The sequence below is a fragment of the Falco peregrinus genome, chromosome 9 (assembly GCF_023634155.1).
Source record: "Falco peregrinus isolate bFalPer1 chromosome 9, bFalPer1.pri, whole genome shotgun sequence".
Lineage (NCBI taxonomy): Eukaryota > Metazoa > Chordata > Aves > Falconiformes > Falconidae > Falco > Falco peregrinus.
In genome coordinates, this window is record NC_073729.1 from 32,752,185 (window position 1) to 32,775,947 (window position 23,763).

At 49.7% G+C, this 23,763-nt stretch overlaps 1 pseudogene; it reads left to right on the top strand.

Annotated features, from left to right (window-relative positions):
* Window positions 1-11,494: 11,494 nt before the first annotated feature.
* Window positions 11,495-22,077, top strand: LOC101915737 (thyrotropin-releasing hormone receptor-like; annotated as a pseudogene).
* Window positions 22,078-23,763: the final 1,686 nt, after the last annotated feature.

The window sequence follows — 23,763 nt, forward strand, 5'->3', positions numbered from 1 at the left end:
GTCAGAGAAGTGTTTGGAGTCTGGGGAAAAATACTTGCCAAAATACACAGAAAAAAAAAAAAAAAAAAAAAAAAATGTCACATTTTGCATTAATTTGAGGAAAATGGGCTAAATAATTTACTTTTTTTTTTTTTTTTTTAATCTAGAAGGTCTGGAGTCAGCTGGTCCAGGAGTGGTGGGAGATAGTTCATGGGACTTGGAGGCTATCTGCATCATTAGGCAAGGCTAATGGGGAAATATGTGGGACTCAGGGTGGGGGAAGAGCTCATTTACCTCCCCCACCACATCCATGCTAGAAGAAGTACATGCTTCCTTTCTTCCTCAAGTTATCCCTTTGGGCAGCAAGAAAGGAAACACATTTGACTTGATTAATTTAATTTTCAGGGAGTTTTTCTTTTCGGTTTCATGCACAGAAACCTGGGTAGACTGGATAAATATTAGCCTTTAGAAGATAGTTTATTCATCAATGAAAGTGTAATTTCAGCCCACTGGAATAAATTCAAGACCAATATAACCATGAGATGCACAGCCTGGGCTTGGGTGGTGGTGGAAATCAGGTTAAAAACAAAGCAACTTTGCAGCTTCATTTCTTCAAAGCATCTCTATTATTTTCCTCTCTTCCCCCATTAGAGTCTTCATTAAGGTAATTATTTGACATAATGCACCTCGATGAGATTAAATTATAGAAGTGAAGTGGCAGCTGCAGCCAGATGCACCGAATTCTCTTGGCTTCTGAGGTGCTTGAAACAAAGTAGGTCTGGATTATTTTTTTTTAAAAAAACCTCTATCTAACAAAGCCCTGATGCAATAATCTCCCCAGGTTTCTTGATTCCCCGCTATTCCAATGATTAATCCAAGCACCTTTCTGCCTCTACAGCTGCTAGGGGGCTTTGGCAAAGGGTTTCTGCATAAAATGTTTGTTCTGTTTGGGGAAAGCAAACACATTTCCATGTGCCCACTGAGTAGCCAAAGTTATCTGGAGCCAGGGGTTAAACAGAGAACAGAGGAGCCCCTTCAGCCAGCAAATCATCCCAGCAGCATGTTGCCTTCCAACTAGCACATCTTTAAAAAAAGATTTTCCTTGGGAAGACTTATCTTCTTTTTGCAAGAGATGCACATTAATCTTTAAAAAAAAAATTCTTTATGGTCAGCAGCATTTAGGTACTGTCCCCCCCCTCACCCTGAGCAAGGTCCAGCTCCTTTCTCTGCCTTCTGAGGGTGGTCTTCAAAGGAGATTGGGGCATAGGGAGTGAAGGCTGAAATGCTGAAGTGCTGGGCACAAGCATGGGGGTGGGCTTTACTTTAGAGATGGGCCCTCTGGGTTCAGATGGGGGTTCGGAGCAGATGAGACCACAGAGATGGACTAAGAGGGTAAATACACCCTGAGTGTCCCGTTGCATCTTTTAAACAGGCACTGCCCAACTCCCAGCCAGGGCAGCTGAGCAGCGTGTGAGGCAGCTCCTGAAACACCCCTTTTCAGCCTCAAAAAAATCATACTTATTTGGAAAACCTGACCCCAGTCCGTAGTAGTTCTCCCCATCTTTTATAGAGTTTCCTTCAGCTCCCTCTAAATTTCAACTGCTAAAGACTAATCCTGGGAACTTTGCACTTCTATACTGTAAAATTCAGCATCAGACAAGCCTTGATTAGCATAATTACATCTGCTGGAAAGGATAATAATCACTGTGAGGTACTGTTGCTCTGCCCCCAAAGTCGCATTCTTCATAAACCCTTCATGAAGCAGAGATGTACTCCCATTTCCATTTTGCAGAAGAGACTAAGGACAAGATTTTATAAAGCTCTTTGGTGGGTATCTCAGCAGGTTCATTGACAGGGACCCACGGGCAGCAGAGCCCTTGCTGCCTGCGTCTAGGGGTTAATTCTCCTGCCCTGGTTTGGACATCTGCCAGAGGAGGCAGAGGATTGTGACCCAGGTGCTGTCCATCTCCTCCACCTCCTGACCCTCATGTAGGGCTCTTAGCTTTAATAGCCGTGTAGGAATCAGAAAGGGAAGGAGCTGGGTTTGGAAGATGAAGACCTTGTGAAGTGCTGGTGAGGAGGTGAGGGCTGGGTGTAGCTGAAAAACTGGCTTTTCCAAGGTTTGTTACTTAGAAAGGAGGGTAATAAATGCTGGAAGTGTTGTGCTGTGAGGTGTCATCTCAGTAGTGTCAGAAGTGGGTTTTTTTTTAAATGTAGGAAGGAAGAAGTCACTTTGATAGCCCTTATGGTTATTTTAGCGTGAAGTTGTACTGGTGTTAGAACATGTGCCTGCTGAAGGCTGGTATACTTGAGTGTCACTGAGAAATCAATGCCTGTGAAAAGGTGTTTACACAAGAGTACTGTGGCTTGAGGTGATGTCGTTGAATACAGGTGTGTATCATATGTACGTGGTTAAGTGATGAATCTGTTTTGAGGAGAAAGGGCATGTTGAAACCTGGTGCTTGGCTGTTATGCCACTTCACCCAGAGCTCAGCTTTTCATGCGAGAAACTAAGCCCAGGGAACTGCGGCAGATGTGACACCCGAGTGGGACACTCAGGGAAGAACTCCGAGTGGTTTCCAACCTGAGGGACCAGTGAGGAGAGTCATGGGGAAACTGCAGGTATGAAATAAAACCTGAAGAAGTGTGTGTGTGTGGGGAGACCTGGGGCGGCCTGTGTGGGGTGAGCAGAGGGGACCTGCCAGCATGGCTGGAAGGAGCTTAATCCCTGCATTAACTTGCTTTTTCACCTCCCCGGGGGTGTCAACAGGACTCCAGGAACAAAAGTTGGACGGGAGGTCCTGAGGAGCAGAGGATGCTCCAACAGTCCCTGCTTCAGCAGGAACAGCTTGTGCAGCACATCAGCTGTGTCTTCCCTGGCCAGGGGGGCTGGTGGGAGGCAGAGCTGCTGGAAATGGCTTTAATCTCCTGGGACATCTTGTTCCTCAGCAAGATAAAGGCATGACAAACCAGAAAATGCTACCCATTACAGGCATGCCATGCACTCAAGAGGTAGGCTGCCTTGCCAGGGTTTGCTTAACAGTGCAACTGAGAAATGTTGAACAGACTTAACCAGCAGGCGCTGTTAATTTATTCAGATATTTTTATTAAGTAGGACTAATTTACAAACCTCATTATTTGCTAAGGGATTTTCAGCCCTCAGAGCCCCTCCATGCTCCCACCTTTGCTTTGGCAGTTGTGGCTCTTGTTGCCTCTGTTTCCACCCAGCCTGTCCCACAGGCAGGAGGGAGCAGGGCTTTGCCAGGCGTTGCTTCCACCCACAAGGCCCCAGCACTGGGTCTGGAGGTCCTGCATGTCCCCCTCCTCCAGGGGGGACATCACTGCTGGGCAGCGCTGCTCCTACAGCAGCACAGTGGCTTGTCTGCTGTCTCTAGCTGCTTTCTGCAGGGAAGGATTTCATCACATCTGGCTTCTAGGTTTGGATGTTCATGAAGCTGAAAGTTCAGGGTCAGATGTTTGTGTGCAATCAGGCGAAGACAGGGCTGGGGTGCTTGCAGGGGCTGGGGAGCAGTTACTGATGGCTGCCAAACTTCCTTGCTGTTGCTCGTTAGTGCCAGCCTACACCTTTGCTGATGCCAGCCCTGACCCTGCCGTCAGCAGCTTGTCATTGTAACTCAAATCTGTTCCAGCTGCCACCAGTGGAAATGTTGTTGTTGATTTTGAGGGAGCTGGAGCAGGGAACTGGAGGGGGTTCCAAAGGGCTGGGCAAGAGAGGGGACTTGCAACTGCAACTGGCACCTCTTCCTGCAGCTCCTGTCGCAGTGAGGACTTTGCTCCCAGCAACGAGCCCTTATCTTGGCCTTGGCGCCGGGGTAGCTCCGTCTGGAGTCATGTCCCCCATCAGGTTACCCTGAGGCCATTTTTCCCAGAAATGACCACCCCATGCTGCCTGCAGAGCTGCCAGTCTGGCAGGGCACACAGGAGCAGGTCAGGCAGTGCTGTGTGCCTGTTTTCTTCCTTGCACTTGCTGAGGTTTGAGACTTCTTAATTATCTAGAGAAAAATGTTAATTACATGAGAGAAAGGCCAACAGATTAATCTCTCCTCCACCAGTGCGATAAGCTCAGGGGACAGAAAGACACATACACACATGGGATGGGATCTGCCCTGAAGCCCCTGATTCCCTTGCGGTTTCATGGTGTGGTTTTGTGGATTTCTTTAATAGATAAAATATATGATAAGTTCCTGCTTATGGCTGGCTGGCAGGCAAGAATGAATTGCCTTAATATACTGACAGCAAGTGTAAACTATTCAGCTGGGACGGTGCTTTAGGAAAGGTCTCATCCATAGCCACAAATCCCCATCTACCAGAGCAGGCAACCAAGCAAACAAAAACCTCTCTCCAGAACTATTTCCTGATTTTAAAGCAAGTTTCATTTTTATTGCATTTATCCTATCTACAGTGTTTGCACTGTAATTGCAATGAAGAACCAACAATTATATGCGCCAAACTTTAGAAAAGGAAATATTAATGAACTTAAATAAAAGCAAATGAAAGCTATGTCACAGCATTGCGTGTGGCTCTGCTCTGGATGCATGCCCTTGCTCACATGCCATGCAGCGTACCTGAAGGAAGCATCAATGAACGCCTGGAGCACACCTCTCCCTGGGAACCCCCCTCCTGGCATGTGAGGTGCTGGTGATTTATACCACAGTCAAAAGTGTCAAACGAAACATGATTTCAGTGAAGGAAAACATTAAAAAAACCAAATATGCTGATGTGCAGTATTCTAGAAGGTGAGATCTTTTTCTTTGATTTGACTGCTGAAATCTCTTGCTTTGCAGAAGCTGCAGTTGTGGCTGGCCACAGGGAATGGTTCTTCATGTCACCAGAACCGCTCGTTGAGGTAGAGCTGGTGGCACAGGGCCAGCTGGCACTGTGCACCCACAGGGTGCTGCCAGCAGCGCTGGTGCCCAGCGGCAGATGTCCCAGATGGTTAATCCCATCAGCAACTTCCATAGAACCTCCCAGCACTGATTCAGTAACGATGGTCTCTGTGAGTCTGCATCTCTGATTACTGCAGAGGGGGTCCAGCCTGAGCCTCCAGCGTGCTATGCCCGGCACAGGTAGGGAATGGTGGAGATAGCATTTATCTGAGGGTGCTGTGTGCAGGAGAAGCCCCGTCCGAAGGCAGCACCACCGTGCCGAGCACTGCATGGTCACCCAGCAAGGGCAGCTCTGGCCCACGGCATTTATCTTTTAGACAAGGATGGGAGAGATGAGGAAATTCCTCAAAGACAGTTGGTGATGGGAAAGCCTCTTTTGGACAGGGTTTTCCTTGTCTTTCCTGTAAGGACAGCCTGCTCCAGGGCCCTGGCTGTGAGATGCTGGTGCCAAAAGAAGAGGTAGGGAAAAGAGACAAGATTAACTGTCGAAGTAAGAGGTGATACACAAACGGCTCCCTAAGTGCAAACGTTTCCAGAGCCTGATTTGAAGCAGTAAAGAGACGTCAGCGCCACATTACCCTGAACTGATGCCCAGTACTGGTGAGAAGCGTCTGTTTCCTGACTTGGGGCTGGAAGCACAAATTCATAAACCTCCAGGGCAGCTGTGCTCCTGCAGTGTCTGACACCTGTGCCGGGCTGGCAGAGGCAATTCAGGACTATCAGGATCAGTAGCTGGTGACCAGGCATCCCATCGCTTCTGAAATGATACCCGATAATTATCTTGAATCAACGGCCAGGAGATGTCAGAGGAATTGGGAGCTGGTACCACAGCTTGTTCTTGTTCTTTTGAGCAGATTTTCTTAGAGACCACCTTTTGTTTTTTGGGTTGTTTGTTTGTTTTTTTTTTTCAAGGAGGACCCAGAATGTGTCAAAACCACTTGAAGATATGTGACAGCTGCAGAGAGAAGGGGAGAGGTTTGTAATTCATGGGGAGAGTTTCCCTGGTTCTGCCTCTTTTGAATGCAGATTGTGTCAGGGTTTCACTCTGAACTCGGTGCCTCGTGTTTTGCAACAGGAGGTTTCCAGATTAGCTGTAACAGGCCTTCAGCCTTCAAGAAAAGGAGTGGAAATGAGGAAGAAGCAACACTGGTTATCCCAGAAGGCTGCTAAAAGCTGGGCTGTTGATACAGAAGCCAGCTCTCCAGGCACCTTTCTCAGCCTCCTGATTTCCAGGACTCTATGCACATCACTGATGGTGACGGGAGGTTTTGGCACCAGTTCACTCTTCGTGTGCTCAGAGAAGCCTCGGGATGTGTGATTTCAGCCAGCAGCTCCAGTGGGGCTTGAGATGTCCTGGCACATTGAGGAAATGCTGAGGAAATCAAGTGAGTCAGAGGTTTGCCTCCATCACTTCACAGCCCTTCCCAAGGACCAGGGCAGAAGGAGTTGCAGGTTTCTTTGCAGATGAACAACTGAGGAAATGAAATCACCAGAGGAGATGTTTTTGACATGCAAACATAAGATGGAAAGAAGTACCAAGTTTCCCCATGTTTCTTACTCATATATTGTTCCAGGCAAACCTTCTGTAATTCCTCATCCTAGCCGGGAATAGCTGGGGAGATGCTTTCATATCTGAGAAGGGAGAGATGCCAATTCTGTGAGTTTATTTCCCAAGAGATTTAAAAACCAGAAGCACAGCTGTTTGACTAGTCGGGGGTGATCCATGGCTTGGACAGGAGGCTTTCCTTTGAAATAGGATGAGAAACTGAAATGGCCAAATTGAAAGGCTGAAAGCTTCCTCTTGTCTTAGTTGGAAATATGCTGTGGCTGTTGAGACAATAAAGTGGGAAGTCTGCAAATTACAGGAAGGAGCAGGCTGTAGCCAAGGACTCGGCTAGGCTGGGCCAAGTCACCTTTTCCTCTTACCATGGGAGAGAAAAAATTGCTCCGTGTGCCCCATGCTTGGTGGGTAAGGCGTGATCCGCGCAGCACCGAGGCGCAAAGGTGGGTAGATGAGAGACTGGTTTTGGGGGAGAATCTGTGACAGGAGGACCAGAGATGTGAGTTTCAGCTAGATGTTCTTCTGTACTTTAATGCCCTAACCAGTTAGGCAGGGCACAGTGATGGAGTTCAGTGATGGAGAACTTCATGAACACCAGCTCAAGTGGGATCCTGGATATCTGCATCAGTGCTAAGGACTCAGAGTGTTTTGCCACCATGGTGGTGGATATACTGTCATTGCCTGGGCACTTCTGCTGGGAAAAGCAAAGGACACACTTCTCAGTGTGACCGCACAGTCACACTGTGAGCCTCCCAGACCTGGATGCCAAGTGAGGGCAGCCTGGCGTCTCCTGACGCATGTTGGGGCTCTGCGTGCGGGGTGGGAGAGGAGCGGGAGCCGAGCTAAAGGCTGCTGTGCTCAGCAGGCACGCAGTGCGGTGCTGTACCAAGTGCTTGTTGTTACTGTGTTATGGGGGTGACATTCGGATATCTCAAAATAACCCTAATTACAGACTAATTATTCTGCCAGGGTTTTCTTTTTTCATCACATTGCATGCAGTGCTTTTGTCTCCCCTCAGTGTTATCACTGCTGTTATCCCCCCAGGATGCCCCTCCAGGATGTATCTCATCTGCCCTGATAAGTGTTTTTGGGAACTGCCTGTTTCTGTCCCTACCCCAGGCATATCCCACCCTGCGTGTTGTCCTTGGGATGGGCACTCGGGTGGGTGTTTCAGGTTAGATGTGATGCAGCCGGTGCCCAAAAGGCACATTGGAAGATGTGTCCTTTGTCACACTCGGCACAGCTTTAAGCCTTGCTGGTTTTGGCAAAGGCTCAGCTTTGGTTACCCAAACCGCAATTTCCTTTTACAGCCATCAGTTTCCACACTAGAAAGTGGGAGACTTGGAAAAGATGGACTCTCTGGGTTTCCTCTTCATTGTGCTGCCCTGAAAGCCAATGCCCCCACCTGCTCCTCTGGCTTTTTGCTCACCCAGGCAGAATCCCTGGTGGACGGGGCATGCTGGAGCGGTGGCAGAGCTTATCAGCGGCATCAAGAGTTGTGAACTCCAACTGGCCGCGGAGTGTGCAGGTGATGCCATGGGTGCTGGGCTTGGCGGGAGGGGAAGGGATGGGTTCCTTCTGCTGTGGCTGAATCACCTCCAAGCACCCGAAGCTAGCCCGGAGCCAGCACTGCTGGAGATGTGGGGCAGGGTAGGGAACCCCTTGGCATGCAAGGCTGACAATGTTTGTTTTCGGAGGCTTTGTAAAAAAAAAATGTGATGCAGCCCAGGTCTGGGAACCGGTCCTTGTGGGGGTCTGCAGGAGCTAAATCCTTACAGGGATGCTTCCCTGCTTACAGGGGTCATTAGAACACCACCAGCTAGTTCATTTTTATGCGCATGTAGCACATACTCAGGCCTATTTTGCATATTTCTGCCTTCTTGCTCAGGTTTGATCTCTGAAGGTATTAACCCAAAAAGCAATTTGCTTCTAGGCTGTGACTCTGGAAAGGTGAAGGCAATTTTGACAGAACTTCTCCCTCCTTTGTTTTTCTGAGCAAGCAGTAACTGCTGCTTTTAACAGACTGACTCATACTCCATCTCTAGTAGCACTTTGCAGCCCTCAGGCTGCTTTGCAGAGCTGCTGAGCACCTTCCTGCCCACTCCATGCTGAGCTGCAGGGGTGCAGAGGTGGGAATCGCTTCTCCATGATCACTCAAAATTCAAAATTTGGCAGTCTTCTGGGGCCCAAAATCCTGAACCCACCCTTTCAAAACCACATGTGGCTTCTGTGATTCAGCTTCTCCACGTTCACCAACACTGTGTGGATGCAACCTCTGTGTCTCAACTCTAACAGCAGAACGTTTATGGGTTTAGTATTTGTAGGTTATGAAGCACCAGAAAATGGAGAGGTGTTTATCTTGGGCAAGAGGATCATTTTCTCCCAGCTTTTGTTATATATTTGTATAATAACAAATATATATATTTGCTAAATATGCGAAGCCTGAGGTCTTTTCTGCCCACAGGACTAAATGAGCTGCCCAGCAAGGCTGAGCGAGGAGCGTGGGGAGATGCTGAAGCTGGCGCTGAACTTCCCAAGCACCCAGACTGGGTGCAGTGCTGTTAACCCAGCCACGGGGTTGCACAGCCACCCCTTCCAGAAACAGCTCCATCACAGCCAGCACCCAGGGACACCACCACTCATGTTGGGGGACCCTCAGGAATATAAAGACCTCTCTTTCCTGACTTCTCAGGGACTAGGTGGTGGTGAGGATGGTGGCTTGAAGTGATGCCAGCAGAGAAGGAAATGCAGAAGTATATTAAAAGAACCTAACATGAAATGTTAGTTAAAACAATCAATGTCTCTGGCCATCAGAATATTTGGATTTAAGTCAAGCTGGAAGAAAATATTTTATATGTGTCAAGCTGGTCGTCCTCATCTTAAATCCATGCCTCAGTCACATCCTGAACATTGTAGCTGTTGAAGGAGTCTATAATGGGAAATATTAATCACTCGACACAGCAAACCTTACTGTTGGGACGACAGGTAGGAAATCTCACTCAGGTGTGTGTGCTGGGCACATAAAGCCCCCCCCCCCAGCCCCAGCCTTGCGATGGACATGCCGGTTACCTCGGGGACTGGGGCAGGAGGAGCTGCTTCAGCCAGGCGATTTAATGCTGTTGTTACCTCTGTGCTAATAACTACTGGACTGTCAGTGCCGCAAAACAAAATGTTGAGGGAAATAATTGTCCACAGCAATCCTACACAATGTTGCAGGTTTAAACCAAACCAAAACTTTCTCCAGCCTCTGTGGGAGCTGGTTTTAGTTTTGTTTCCTGGTCCCGCAAAGCTTGTTCCTGGAATGGGTTTGAGGAAGCAGATGAACCCTAAGTTCCCCCTCAGGATGTTTACACGGGGTTTGTGCCTTCTCCCCTCCCACACACGGTGCCCCCCCCACTGGCAGCTCACCCACCCGTGTTTTGCCGCCAGGGATGTGCCAGGAATAAGGTCTTTGCCTGCCTGGAACAGCGGCTCTGCTGCTGGGCTGAGGTGCAGGCTGCCAGTGGAGCCCTAAGGAAAGCAACTGGAAAGAGAAGAAGAGAATATTTGTCCTTTATAACTGACCCACAGGTGAATGAAAAGTCGTGGGAGGGAGTTAAATACTAGAGCAATTGTCCTCTGTGGAGCCAAACGGAGTCATATGGTTTCCCAAAGAACAGGGGAAAATACTGTTTGCCACAGCAAGGCAGAGCCTGAGGACACGCTGCTGCTCCATGGGCTGAGGCAAAAGGCATTTTATCCACCCAGGTTTGTACGGCCCAGGCTGAGAAATTTGCCTGTGGAGCTAGACTAGGCTTGGACCACCCAGCATCAGGATGATCCTTCACATTTTGGATATGCACCTCAGTGTCTGGGATTAATGGGATGCCTCTGCCTTTAATTGAAATCTAATTAATAATAAAGTTTTACCATTGTCCTTTCATCCTCTCTCCGCAGGTTAGGGGACCCTTAGCATTTTATCTCTGCGAACACCATTGCTTTCAATTTCAAAATGCATTTTCTGACAGACTGTGGAGGTGTCGGGAGCAAGCATGGAGCTGGCAGCAGATCCTGGCTACTGCTGACCCATCAGGGAGATACTGGCTTTGCCAGCCTGACCCGCAGGGAGATACCAGATATCCCAGCCTCGTCCTTGGGAAGCCACGGGATCTCCCAGCCCAGGTCTGGGTAAGCCTTTGCCCCAAGAAGCACAGCGAGGTGCTTGTTTGGGATGGGGTGGCTGCAGGAAAGACAGCACGAGAGTGTCACTACCCCGTGTTTATCGACCCCCAGGACAGGCACCCCTCTGCCCCAGCCAAGGGAAGCAGGAAAGACCATGGGTGTCGGTGGCATCGCCCTGCTCCATCCTCCTGAGGATGAGGAGGAAAGGATCCCTCATCCCCAGCTCTCCCTGCCCGGGGGCACGGTGCGGCCGGTGGCTCGGCTGGGGCCACAAGGCACCCGGAGCCCCGTGTCCCGGGACGGACCCCCTCGCTGCTGGGGTGCTCCCAGCCCCCTGTGCCTCTCCAGCCGGGGTCTCCAACCTGCTACCCTCCGCTCCCTGTCTGGCCTCCTCCTCCTCCCCTTCAGCTCAGCGGTGCGCTAGGACCCGGCGGGCGCAGGTGGGGGATGCCGGCGGGAGGCGGCTGGGGGGGTCCCGGCGGCTGGGATAGCCCTGAGGTGGTCGCGGGAGGTCCTGGTGTTTTCCGAGGGTCCCGGCGGCTGCGGGAGGTCCTGGAGAGTCCCCGGACCTGTGGATCCTAGGCGGTCCCGGGTCGTTCCTGAGGCTGGGGGGTCCTGGGGGTCCCGGGTACTGGGGTGGTCCCGGCCGCTCCCGCCCCTCTCGGCGGCTGCTGGGCGGGGGCGGCTGCGGGGGTGTGTGTGCAAGGAGCCGGGCGGCTGCAGGACTTGGGGTGAATCACGGCAAAAAAGGGGAGGGAGGAGGCGGGGCGGGGGCGCCGGGGCAGGGGGCGGCTCCTGGCTGGCGGCCCCCGCGCTCCCCGCAGCACGGTGCGCGGAGCTCCGCCGGGAAAGGAAGGGCGCGGGGGGGGGGGCGCTGGAGAACGGCTCGGTCAGCCCGGGAGCCGCGCTGGGCGGCAGCGGCAACCAGAGCCTGGGCAGGATGCCCCGGCAGCCTCTGGAGCTGCAGGTGGTCACCATCCTGCTGGTGCTGCTCATCTGCGGGGTGGGCGTCGCGGGCAACGTCATGATGGTGCTGGTGGTGCTGCGCACCAAGCACATGGTGACCCCCACCAACTGCTAGCTGGTGAGCCTGGCGGTGGCCGACCTCGTCGTGCTGCTGGCGGCCGGGCTGCCCAACATCTCGGAAGTGGTGGCTTCTTGGGTGTACGGCTATGCCGGCTGCCTCTGCATCACCTATTTGCAGTACTTGGGCATCAACATCTCCACCTGGTCCATCGCTGCCTTCATGGTGGAGCGCTACATCGCGATCTGTCACGCCATCAAAGCGCAGCTCCTGTGCACCGTGTCCCACGCCAAGCACATCATCTCCTCGCTGTGGCTCTTCACCTCCCTCTATTGCCTCATGTGGTTCTTCCTGGTGGATACGACCCAGGACAACTTCTCGGAGGGGGGCACGGGTCAGCTGTGGCTACCGGGTCTCCAGAAGCCTTTACATGCCCATTTACTTCTTGGATTTTGCTGTCTTCTACATCATCCCATTGGGACTGGCAACTATCCTCTACGGCCCCATTGCCCGCATCCTCTTCATGAGCCCCCTGCCTGCCACCCCACAGCACTCCTGCCTGGGCTCCATGCACCAGGGCATCTCCCTCAAGCTCTCCTGCCGGGGCAACAAGGGGGCAAGCAGGTAGGGGGTCCCCACTGGGCTGGGGCACGCTGGGCTGCAGGCAGCGCTGTCAGGGGCTCAGTGCTTTGAGGGGCAATCTGGCAGGGGATGGAGCGCCCCACTAGTTTTCTTCCCTTAGTGAGGGGAGTGGAGGGAGTTGGGGTGCTGCACAGAAGCCCCCCTAAGCGTGGCTGGGGTCTGGCAGTACAGATGGGCTCCCCTCTGCTTTGGCTGGGCTTGGCAGAGGAGGACAGGGCTCCAGGATCAACTGGGAGAGGCAAGAGAGGAGGGTTGTTTGTTGGCTAATTAATTACTGATTGCCTCCCCAAGGAGGCGAGTGCTGGGTCACATTATGCCAGCGGAACTTGCCTCCCAGACAGGGTCCTGGGGAGGTGACCTCAGATTTAGAGGAGCAAAGGGAAAGGAGAGCGGGCATGACACCTGCCCTCCGAGCCCAGCCCCAGCTGCAGACTGCCGGTCCCTGCAGCTGGGGAAGGCACCTCGCTGTCACAGCAGGGTGTTTGCCTCTCAGTGATTCCTCTGTCATTCTGCTGCCTGCTCGCTCCCCATCTCCTTCTCCTCCCACCTCCTTCGATCCTCATTCCTCCTCTTTCTCTGTCCACGTGGACAATCATTGTCTCTTGCCCCTTCTGTTTGGACAGGTCAGTATCTAGACATGGGACACTTGCATGCTAGCTGGCTGTTTGCGGGGGACCATCCCATTCCAGATTCAAACTTTGAATAAGTGGAGGCATGGGCTATTTTAAAGAAAAGGGCTGAATCTGGGAGTTTGGCTTGAGCTCTTGAAACCACTTTTGTTGTGATTTCCAGACAGCCTGAAATAGGCTTCAGCCTGTCCTAAAGTCCTTGTGTTTCCAAGTTAATATCTCGTTGCCTGACTTGCACAGGAATCTCCATTCCCCAGGAGAGATGATTCAGAGTCACGGAGGGGAAGTGAACAGCCCAGAGAACGTGTATTTCTTCATGAACCAATTCCAGTTCAGCTTTTTCTACCCTTTGCTCCAGCACAGAAAGGTTTAAAGCAAGTCCTGAGTTCTGTAAAAGTACTTGTCTATTCTCCCAGGGCCGCTGGCTGCTGCAGGAGCCTTGGGCAGGGGTTTCAGCAGTTAGGTCTCTAGATACTACAAGGCAGTATCTGAAGGTGCAGGTTGATGGACCTTTCCTTCCATCCAGAGCAGCCGCTGTGGTGGCTGTGCAGCTCCCCCCGCGGCACTGTGCCATGGAGTGGCCGTGCCGCACACAGTGTGCTCCAGCATCATTAGGACAAGTGGCTGATGGGGCTGGATGAAGGGTGCTCCAGCTCCTGGAAACATCTTGTGCTCTCTTTTCTGTTACACCAGCCATCCCCTGGCTGGCCTGACATCACAGAGCTGCCATCGCAAGGAATAAAGATGGCACAGAGGTTTTAAACTGTAAAGCAGTTTTGCAGGGCTTCCAGCTATGGTTTGTTGAATGCTTCCTTCTGATTGTCTACCGGCAGATCTTCAAAGCAAGCTGTGCTGCGAGTGATGAAGGAACCCCAGCTGTGCCATCAGTGGCATGTGGGCTCGGTAGCTGGCACAGGGGTGGGTGGCTGGCAAAGGGATGCAGTGCTGTGCCCCAGAGGTTGCTGCAGTCCAGGTTTTTCCGTAAATGTCTTTCACAGGTTGGATATGACACAGGACATGATTGCTTCATTTTGCATGTAGTCATAAGGGATTTTATACAGCTGTCTATAGAGTCAGAGGGGGAAAACCCAGGATCTATATGTTCAACTTTGATTCATTGCTGAAGGGTTGATCTGCTGGATGCTCAGTGCAGAAATAAGTTATCTGTGCACCAAAGGCAAGTAAAACCATACAGCTATGTTGACAAGAATTTCAGGCAGCATGAACAGGAGTGCTTGGAGCATAACAAATGCAGGTCTTGTCAGAGAATCCACCTGAGCTCTCCCTGAAATGCAGCCAGAAGTTTTTACTGGTGGTGCAATGGATTGAGGAGCAGAAGCTGCAGTGAGTCATGATTCTGCATCTAGTTATGAGGAAATCCAAGACCTCAATGACCCAGGGAGGAAAGAGGCCTCCCTGAGGCCCAAGGGCTCAGCACTGGCTTCTGCCTTTGGTTTGTCTCCCTAAGCATGGGCAGCCAGGGCCACAAGAATGATATTTTCAGGGAGATGCTGCAGCGTGCAGGACCCCAGGGTGACAGTGAAGTGAGAGCCAAGGAGAAGTGTGGACCGAGCGCTGGGGAATTGGCAGATCATTAAGAAAGGGATTTTAATGTGAGATAGAAGGTAGCTGAATCCATTCATGCCAGCAGAGCTGGCAGGTGGAGGTGCTGCATAGAGGAAGGAGCTTAAAAGTGAGTGTGGAGGAGAGCATTCCCATGGCCAGTGCGACCCCACCATGGGACATGTGGGCGATGGAGACAGAGGTGCATGTGCCCATGTGAAGGGGTAAAGCAGAGCCTGGGGGGGCTATGGTCCCCCAGCATCCAGATCTCAAGCTGGTTGGGGACACCCCACCAGTTTGGTTTTAGCAAAGTTGGGAGAGAGGCACAAAAGGCACCCAGGTGGTCTTCTCCAGGTAAGGTTCTCCTCCAAGAAAATCAATGGCAAAAAGCCCCTGTGCAGTTGACAGGTATGAACCCTAAAAGGGAGCAGCCTGGACACTGGTGTCCTGTGTTGTCTTTGCCAGAAGACAAGTTTCCTCTCTGATTTTCTGATAGCCATGGCATCACTGTTCTCAAAACCAGAGGAAACTTAAAAAAAAGAACACAGATGAAGCTCAACTCAGAGCAGTGGACACTGCTTTGTCATACCTGATGCTGGCTGAAGAGCTCATAAGCAGGTTTCCTTGTTCATTAATCACCTGTGACCAGGGTGAAAGGGCAGTCTGACAGGTAATGCCTCCTGAGAAGTGCTGACAGCCCTTGAAAATGTCACCAGGAGTCTCCATGGGGCCTTTGGCATCAGAAGTGATGACACAGCATTGGCAACTGCTCTAATAACGAATGCTGGTGGTCTCCAAACTGACAGGGTGATGAGGAGGCTGTGAAGCTGATGTGTGTGCTATCAGTGGGGAAGACTGACGCAAGGGTGCATCTTCTTTAAAGTGTAATTGCCATGTAGACTAAACTATTAAAGACACCATTAGAAATCATGCTTGCAATTCTGGTCCAAAACTGCAATAGTGTTGCTGTCTGACAGGCTTCACATGTGCAGCAAGAGCTCCACGAGAGCCTGCAGACAGCAGGTCGTGTCCCAGCCATGTGGTGAAGTGGGAACCCCAACCCTGCAAACACCTTTGAGTTTGCTGGGCAATAGCGCACGATTTGCCAGATTCCCATCACAGACCATTGGTAGGAGAGGGTGGTTTGGCTCCTGGAGGATCTGTCAGCCTGGAGAGCAGAGCAGGGTGGGAGGACAGGCTTGTGTGGAGGTCAGGGCATTTCTCTGCCCAGGCTACAGGCACCCATGTCAGCATTTCTCCTCTGGCCTCTCTTTGTAGAGGAACTGGCCCTTCCAGGTCCTGCGCCCAGAGTCCCCTGGGAGATGTCCAAAGGAGCTACCCCAGAAATGCCCATTTTTCTGCCTTGACTCCAAAAAGCCTGGATGGCTGGGTGTGTTTTGCTGTGGATGTGCTCCTGCACAGCCCCAGCACTGCTCTGCTTGCTTTTCGGAGTATGAAGATGCTGCTGTTCCTCACTGGTGCCTTTAAAACACGTCAGTCCAGAGCAGGACGACCCAAGGCGTGAGTTTTGCTGTATTTATCACCTATAGAAGAAAAGGCCACAGATACCACCAGCCGCCTCCATGCACGTATTTCACCAGCTGGAGAGGGACCACTAGAGGGAGTGGGATTCCTACAAGAGGATGCTGCAGCTCAGGGCGGGGGCGCTGGGATAAGGGGGGGGGGGGGTGGGGGGGGTGACCAGCTGGGGAGAAGCGTCTGTGACTTCCCGGACAGGGGCAGAGGCTGGACACAGCGCTGCGAGAGCCGGTGGGTTGGAAGAGCTGCGCGGGGATGCAGGATGCCGATCGTCTTGTATGGAGCAAGAGGGATGCTCACAGTGGGTTTGCTCTGAGTTACACTGGGCTTGGCCTGTGGAGGTGGAAGATGAGCTGCCCCTTAGCTTTGGCACAGGGACCTGGGATGTAGTCAGCAGCCTGTACAGCAGATATCCTTGGGCATCCAGCAACAACACTGCCTTTACATGCTCAAAAGTGGTTTTCAACTAAATATCAACTGTTCCGGTAGAAAATCCCCTTCTGTCTACAAACTCATCTTGCTCCTTTACAGCTGTTGTGTGCACACACTATGTACAATAGAGTTGTTGCAAAACACTTGCTGGAAAAATTATTGTCCCTGAGCTGGTGCTTCCCCAAGGGATGCTTTGAGGCTACAGCAAAGCTCCAGTGCTTTTTTTCATACAGGTGGTTTTGTTGGGTTTTTTTTTTTTTTTGTTATTGTTTTGGGTTTTTTTTGGTTTTGTTTTGTTTTGTTTTTTTCCAGGAGGCCATAATTCAGGACTACTCCAGTTAGGGATACAAGTCCCAAATTCTCCTCAGTGCCGATTCATTTTTCACATGAGCACCAGAAGTAAGTTCAGAGCACCTCAAGTGGGCTACAGTAACTCACCTCAGCCAGGCAGAATGCAGAAAGACATGGAGACAGGTTTCAGCCATGCTTGCAGACAACACCAGAGATTTCTTTCCCCACAATGGAGATAGGAGAGTGAGTTTGGGATAGATTGTTAGGTTTCATCCAAAGGAGACATCCTGTGCTGACACAATGTTGTTAAAGTCGTACCCAGGAGAACATGGTCTGTACGGACGGTTGGCTTTAAAAGGCAAGTCTCAGTCTTCCAGTGAGCTCAGGGCAGGGCTGCCTTGTCCCAGCTTGTGGTCTGGATGCAGCATCCTTGGGGAGCACTGAAGGCGTTCAGTGAGGCAGAGGTAATAAATCCTCGTGGTGCTGTTTCCAGCCGGTTTCCTCTCCCAGGACAAAGGCAGCTTTTTTGCAGGGCTGTAGGACATGTAGCAGGAAGAGCTCTTTGGATGACAGCACCTTGTGGTCTTCTGCACTCTGGAGGGAGGTGTTGGGAGCTGGGCGAGCACTCACTGGCACTGCCGGCATTTCCACAATAACCAGCCAAAAAGCAGGGGCAGTTATGGTTAAAAAGCAGATGAATCACTGGTTCTTTTCCAGACTACATTTCTTTCAGTCTCAGAAAGGACTGGAATGAACTTAATTTTCAGCCTTATTAGGATACACTCCCCCCATGTTGTCACTCCGGTGCAGAGTTCAGATCACTCTTCACAAACATCTTGGGTTCCTGAACAGTAGAGCAAGGCACAGAGTTACAACAGTTGAAAAGCCAAAGATGTTTCAGACTCAGGAGACAGCACATGAGCAGTATTAATTAATGCGTTAGCTTTAAAGGAGACATTTCAGCGATACAGAAACCTCCCTGCCAGAAGAGACACCTGCCAGAGAGCAGAGCTGAGTGTATATAACCTCAGGGATTTATTCTCCCTGGCCCCAAGGGGTTTAACTGAGACACCTGCTGAGCAGGAGTGCTTGTGTCTCAGTGAGGATGTGAAGAGGTGTGCTATTTCACTTTCCCAGGACATATTTTGCCTGCCTAGGACTGCTGAAGCTGATGGAAAGACTCGCCCACAACCTCTACTCCCAAGAGAGCTCTTTAACATGGACCCTTCCAGGCAGGACAGGGACATGTTCAGTCTCTGCATGGGATGGAAACGCATAGAGCCTGCCCTCTTCTCTCAGGAGGAATAAACTGCTTAGTAGAGTGGAATTAAATTCTGACTGAAATTGTCCTTAGGATCACTTAAACTGAGGAGCTGGTTGCATTTTGCTGTGGGGTTTCAGCTATTAGCACAGTTTTGTTCAGATCAACTTCATTCAGGTTCTCAGGAAATAAAACCTCAGATAAATCAAAAATATGGCAAAAGCAACCCTTTAAAAAAAAAAAAAAATTTGGGCCTGTGGAAGGCAGCAGGCAGGCTGAACACTCCACAGCTGCCATGTCCATTTGCTGTAAAGATGCTTAGAACAGTAGAGAGCAGGATCTCGTCCACAGGCACTGCTCACGTGGCATACGGTGTTGAAGTAAAATCTGCTCCTTCGTGGGCCAATCTGGTATTGGGAGCTCTCTGTTCCCAGGTCTTGCAGTGCAGACCACAGCAATATGGTCTCGCCACTGCTGTCGGGATGCTCCTTCCCTCGGCAAGGGGTGGCCGAGCCTGGCTTGCCCTGCCAGCCTCAGCAGCAGCCACAACCATGCTGGTACACAGAGATTTTGATCATCGTCAGCTATGTGCCAAGCAACTGCTGTCTACTCCCAGCCTATCTGTTCAGGAATATTTCTATAAACCAGATTATCACCCTAGCAGTTGCACACATTACTAGATATAGTGGCTTGAAACCAAAAGCTTGTGAGATGGCTCTTGCTCTTCCCAGCCAGCCCTTGTAAAAGGCATTGAAAAGCTACATCTTATGGACACAACTTGTACAATCTCTCCTATCTTTCCCAAAGGGCAACAAACTGCTGCAGCAAACATGCTGCAGTCTTAGCAACAGCCTCAGCACTCACCGTATCACTGCAAGATCTTATTCTGGGAAGTGTCCTCACATTCTCATTAAACCACACACAGCAAAACACTTCTATTTTGGCCTCAGCTTGATAATAGTGCCTTACTTGTACAGCAACTTTTGTTGCCACTACCAACCACCTCTGATTTCTACTCACAGCATTACAGGAAGGCACAGTTGCTTGTGACAAAGTAAAAAATAAACAAAAAAACCCACTCCAAGAAAAGCTGAGAGACTGTAAATGTGATCTAAGTGCTTATTTCCATATCGAGAACTGGAGCCATTGCACAACTCCCCTTCTGGCATTTGAAATGCCACTGCCTTAATATGCGTGTGGCATCAGTGTTTACTCATACTTTCCTCCTTGGGGACATATGTATTCTGTAAATATTAACTGGAGGATGATTGTCACCTACCAGAAATAGCTGTTGAAATTATTAAGATCACTAGAGTTTCAGTACAAAAAACCATTTTCTTAAACAAGCTTGAGTCACGCTGAGGGCAATTACTGCTCACTTCTGAATTCTCAATAACTTCTTCTTCCTAATATGTTAATGCAGTACTTCCCTAGTGTGCTGCAAATTAAAATAACCTATACCAATTAGCCAAGTAACTCCCATATCAGCATAAGCAGGACTTTGTGTAAGACTTCAGACAGTCTCCTCTGCTCCCAGTGCTGCTCTATACGTGGAGCCTATTCCCTGGAACAATATAGCTGAAGTAGGTAACCAGGACATCCCAGACAAGGAGCTGAGCTATATTCCATGGCACCCCCAAAACTTAGGTCCCTGCTTTTGCACTTTGTTTTCCCATTAATTTATTGCTATGTACAATTTTCAAATTTTCTTTCTGGTACAGAAATTCCCATGATTATCCCAGACCATTTCCAGGTTGGTGGATGCTTGTCCTAAAGAGTTTTAAAGGCTTTTTTCAATGCTAGGTGAAAACCTCTCATTTAAGGGTTTTATTTATGCAAGATTATTTAATGAACAAAACAGATTCGGAGAGGAATAGCCTCATGGTTTGGGTGCCTATTTGAAATGCTTAAAGAGAGATAGAAGTGATATGTAGACTAAATTAACTGTCTGCACCATTTTTCCAGGTAGGAAACCCCTACTGGAAATTTAACATCATCTGACTTTCTTTTTTTGCATATCACCACCGACAAGGTGACCAAAATGCTGGCTGTCGTGGTGGTCCTCTTTGCCCTTCTGTGGATGCCTTATTGCACACTGGTGGTGGTGAACTCCTTCGTGGACCCTCCCGTATCTGAACATCTGGTTCCTTCTCTTCTGCCACACGTGCATCTATCTGAACAGCGCCATCAACCCCATCATCTACAACCTCATGTCACAGAAGCTCAGGGCTGCCTTTAGGAAGTTATGCAAGTGCAAAGAGAATAGTGCTGAGAACCCCGCACTGTACACCGTCCCAGTGTACTACAGCATTGTGAAGGACTATTCCCATGACAGCTCCAGTCACAACCTCACCAAACAAGAAGTACTGAACAGTCTCCCTGTGCCTGTAAAGAAGAACAAGCCTGCCAAATAAATCCTGGGACCCTGAAAAAAGTGCAGGCAGTGCGAGCTATGTGGCCGCATGCACTGTGTTGGGAAACAGCCAACAGAAATTGCTTTGGCATTGCAGCAAGCTTAATTTAATACCTCTCCAGGGCATTTAACAAAACAGATTCTTACAAATTAATTTGCTTTTCCTTAGCTCTAATTTATTCTTGTTTGGTGAAATGTTAGTTACAAGTTAATGTTTAGCATCTTTAAAGAATCTGTACTTAAATACAGCAATGCAATGCCGTTCTGTGTTACGTGCCAGTGCAACTGTCTGTTGAGTTGGGCCAGAGCACTGAGAGGAAGGGCATTTAGGGAAAAAAACCCTCTTTCTGCTGGACCAGTTTTCTTATAGGGTGAGATTCACCTACCCAAATTTACATGCCTATAACAGACACCCTATGTGAGCTGCTCCTCTAGAGTCCCTTCAGAGTTCAATGGGACAACTAGACACTTCGAGGAAGCGCATCTCTCATCTCAGCGCAGTCCTCTGAGGAATGCACACACCTACTGAGGAGACGAACGCCTCCTGAGATGTGACTATTTCTGTCCTTTGACTGTAAATGGACTCTTTCAGGTGGAGACTCCTATGTTAGGAATAACTGAAGCTGGGTGTCACCAACCTCACCTCTCACTTCTGGAAATATTGCAGTGCTGGTGGCACATAAACCCAAGGTCCAGACCAGTTGAATTTGTTACAGAAAAATGAACAAACTAATAATGAGTGTTCCCTATGGTAACAGTATAACTTTCCACGCTGTGGTTTAAGCTTCTTCTGGATAACTGTACCTTTTCTGTCCAGATTCCTCTAGTTGCTTCAGCTGGATACCATAGCCTTGTCCTGTAAGTCCCGATGTGATGTAGCTGCATGCCATCGAGCAGCGTTGCTCTCCATCCCAGCGACAATGGCACTTCAATGGCAGGTGAAGCAATTCTTGTATTTCCTGAGAATAATTTGTGAAAGTGCATCACATGCTTTGTGGTAAGCAACACATTGATTAATGATACAAAGATAATAACAATGCTTATCGCTGCTATCATCTTGTGAGCAAAGAGGATATTGATAACTTGTGACATCCAAGAAACCAGCCCAAGGACACTTGCTACAGACTTGGAAGAGACTATCTGGTCTAGGAGTAAAATAAAAAAAGATTACACAAGCCAAACACTAAGGCTCTTCCCAAATAAAACAAGTGTCAGCCACCAGTAACCCTCAAGTGACTAAAAAATTCTTTGAACAGCCAATATGGCCTCACTGGTCAGCACTGTTTTTCCCCAGCTATACTGTTTAATGATCCTAGAATTTTGCATCCACTCAAGAAATATCCATGTGATATTTTTAAGAGCACAAGATGTTCTGCATCTATGGGAAATCAGTTCCCTGGGCAGTCAGAACACAACCTCTCTCCCACTGATGTGCCAGGAACTTTCCAGGACCTATTTCATTGTGGTACAGGGTGGCTTTGCAGGTATGATTATTATATTATGAGTTAAAAAAACTATCTACTTTGACCCCAAAATAACCTAAGGATGAGGGGAGAGAATACTGGTTTTAGCAGTTATTTGAAGAGCTTGTGTTTGGAATTTAAGGGTTCATGCCACTTTTGTGTCATGAATATGTATACTGGTAATTTAGGAACTAAGTTCTTTATCATTATTAAGGAAGTTCTGCACTGAAATTTGGGATTTGCTTCTTGAAGAAAATGGAAGCGTTTTTGTTGTGATGTGAGAAAATTGTTCCACTTAGCAAAAGAAACTAGGAAATTAAACAGTTTGCTTGTAATAATCTTTTCTCTAGCACAGACCTCTCACCCCCCCTGCCCGCCCCCCCCCGCCCCCAACTTCCCTTAGAATGGATTTTTCCTTAGCAGCTCGCAACAAGCCATTGATAAAAGCATCTGCAGACAAACCAGAGCAGTAAGGATCAGGGTGCCTCAAAGTAACACACAGGTAAGGCATAGGAGGGGGAAAGGGAGCCCTGGGGCGGCTGCTGCTCCCCTGAATGTAGCAAAATCCAGGGCTGAGGTCTGGATGTGTCAGTCCCTACATGGGCTGGGTTGAGGCTAACAGCAACAACTCACTGCATAGTCCAGAGCTAAGCTGGGCTCCTGTGCTAATGAGTCCTTCTTCCAGTGCATCAGATTTACCTACTCAGAACATAACAGCTTCTTCCCCTTAAGCCACTCCATGCCCTGTCTAGCCAGCACAGGAATTAATTTTCTTCATCTTCACAGACAACTGTGGCTTGCAGCTGCCTGGGGCACAAGGTCCTGAGCATGCAGGCACCTTTGGGTACACACACCCCCACCAGCCCCAAGAGCCAGAGACATACCGCGAGCAGCATCGCATCACATCCCATCCCATCCCATCCCATCCTTTCACTCCCTGCACTCCAGCCAACTGCTATAAAGGGATGGATGATGGCAAGGGAGGGAGGAGAAAATTAACCTTTCTTAGCAGCGCAGTAAATTGGTAACACCCTGCAAGCACAGTGGGGTTGGAGAGGAGGAAGAGCTGGACTCTGCATCCCGGTGCTGTTTGCTTTGGTACAGTAGCTAGATCATGGCAGCACAGCCCAGCTGCCCCTGGGGCTATGGAGGATGGTGTCTCCCCAGGGCCTCCAGCAGAGGAGCATCTCCTCGGGAGCAGGCTGTCCTGTGTCACCCAGCCCTTCCCCCTGGGGATGCAGGTACAGAGAACACAGGGGAGCCCACTTTGCCCTGAGGCCACGTGGGAAGAGGATTTACTGTCTGAGCTCTAAACCCCACCTGCATGACCTAAAACATTTCCCAGGCATGGGACGTGCAGTTCGACAGACGACCTCGATCTCTGCAAACCCAAGTAGTAGCTCAACTCTGAAACATCTCCATCAGGATCTTTTCCACCTCCCCATCACTTTTCCAGCCTTCACTGTTCCCCTTCATGCTTTTCTCCCCCCAGACAGAGACATCTTAAAAGTGCTATTCTCTTATTTATAGCCAACAGCTAATTGATAGTTCTGAACTTCTTGTTCAACATACTTGGGATTCAATTAAAACCCAGTCCTCCCCTAATCTGCCAAGTACTGCATGACCCTTGTTATTTTTTTGAGAAGTAATTGGCAGATAAATTCCCCCAGTACCACAAGATGTCCGGCAAACGCACCAGAGCATTAAACTCCGTAGATGAGGAATGAGCTCCTGCTCCCTCCCCCAGCATGTATGAGGACGAGTCGAGAGGGTTTTAGGTGGAAGTGGAGGCAGAAGGTCAGCACTCAGCTTGGTAAGGAGAAGCTGGTTGAAAAGACAGGCAGCTGTGTGCTGTCAGGAAATAAATCACTAGCAGAAAGGAATTAAAAGAAATAACT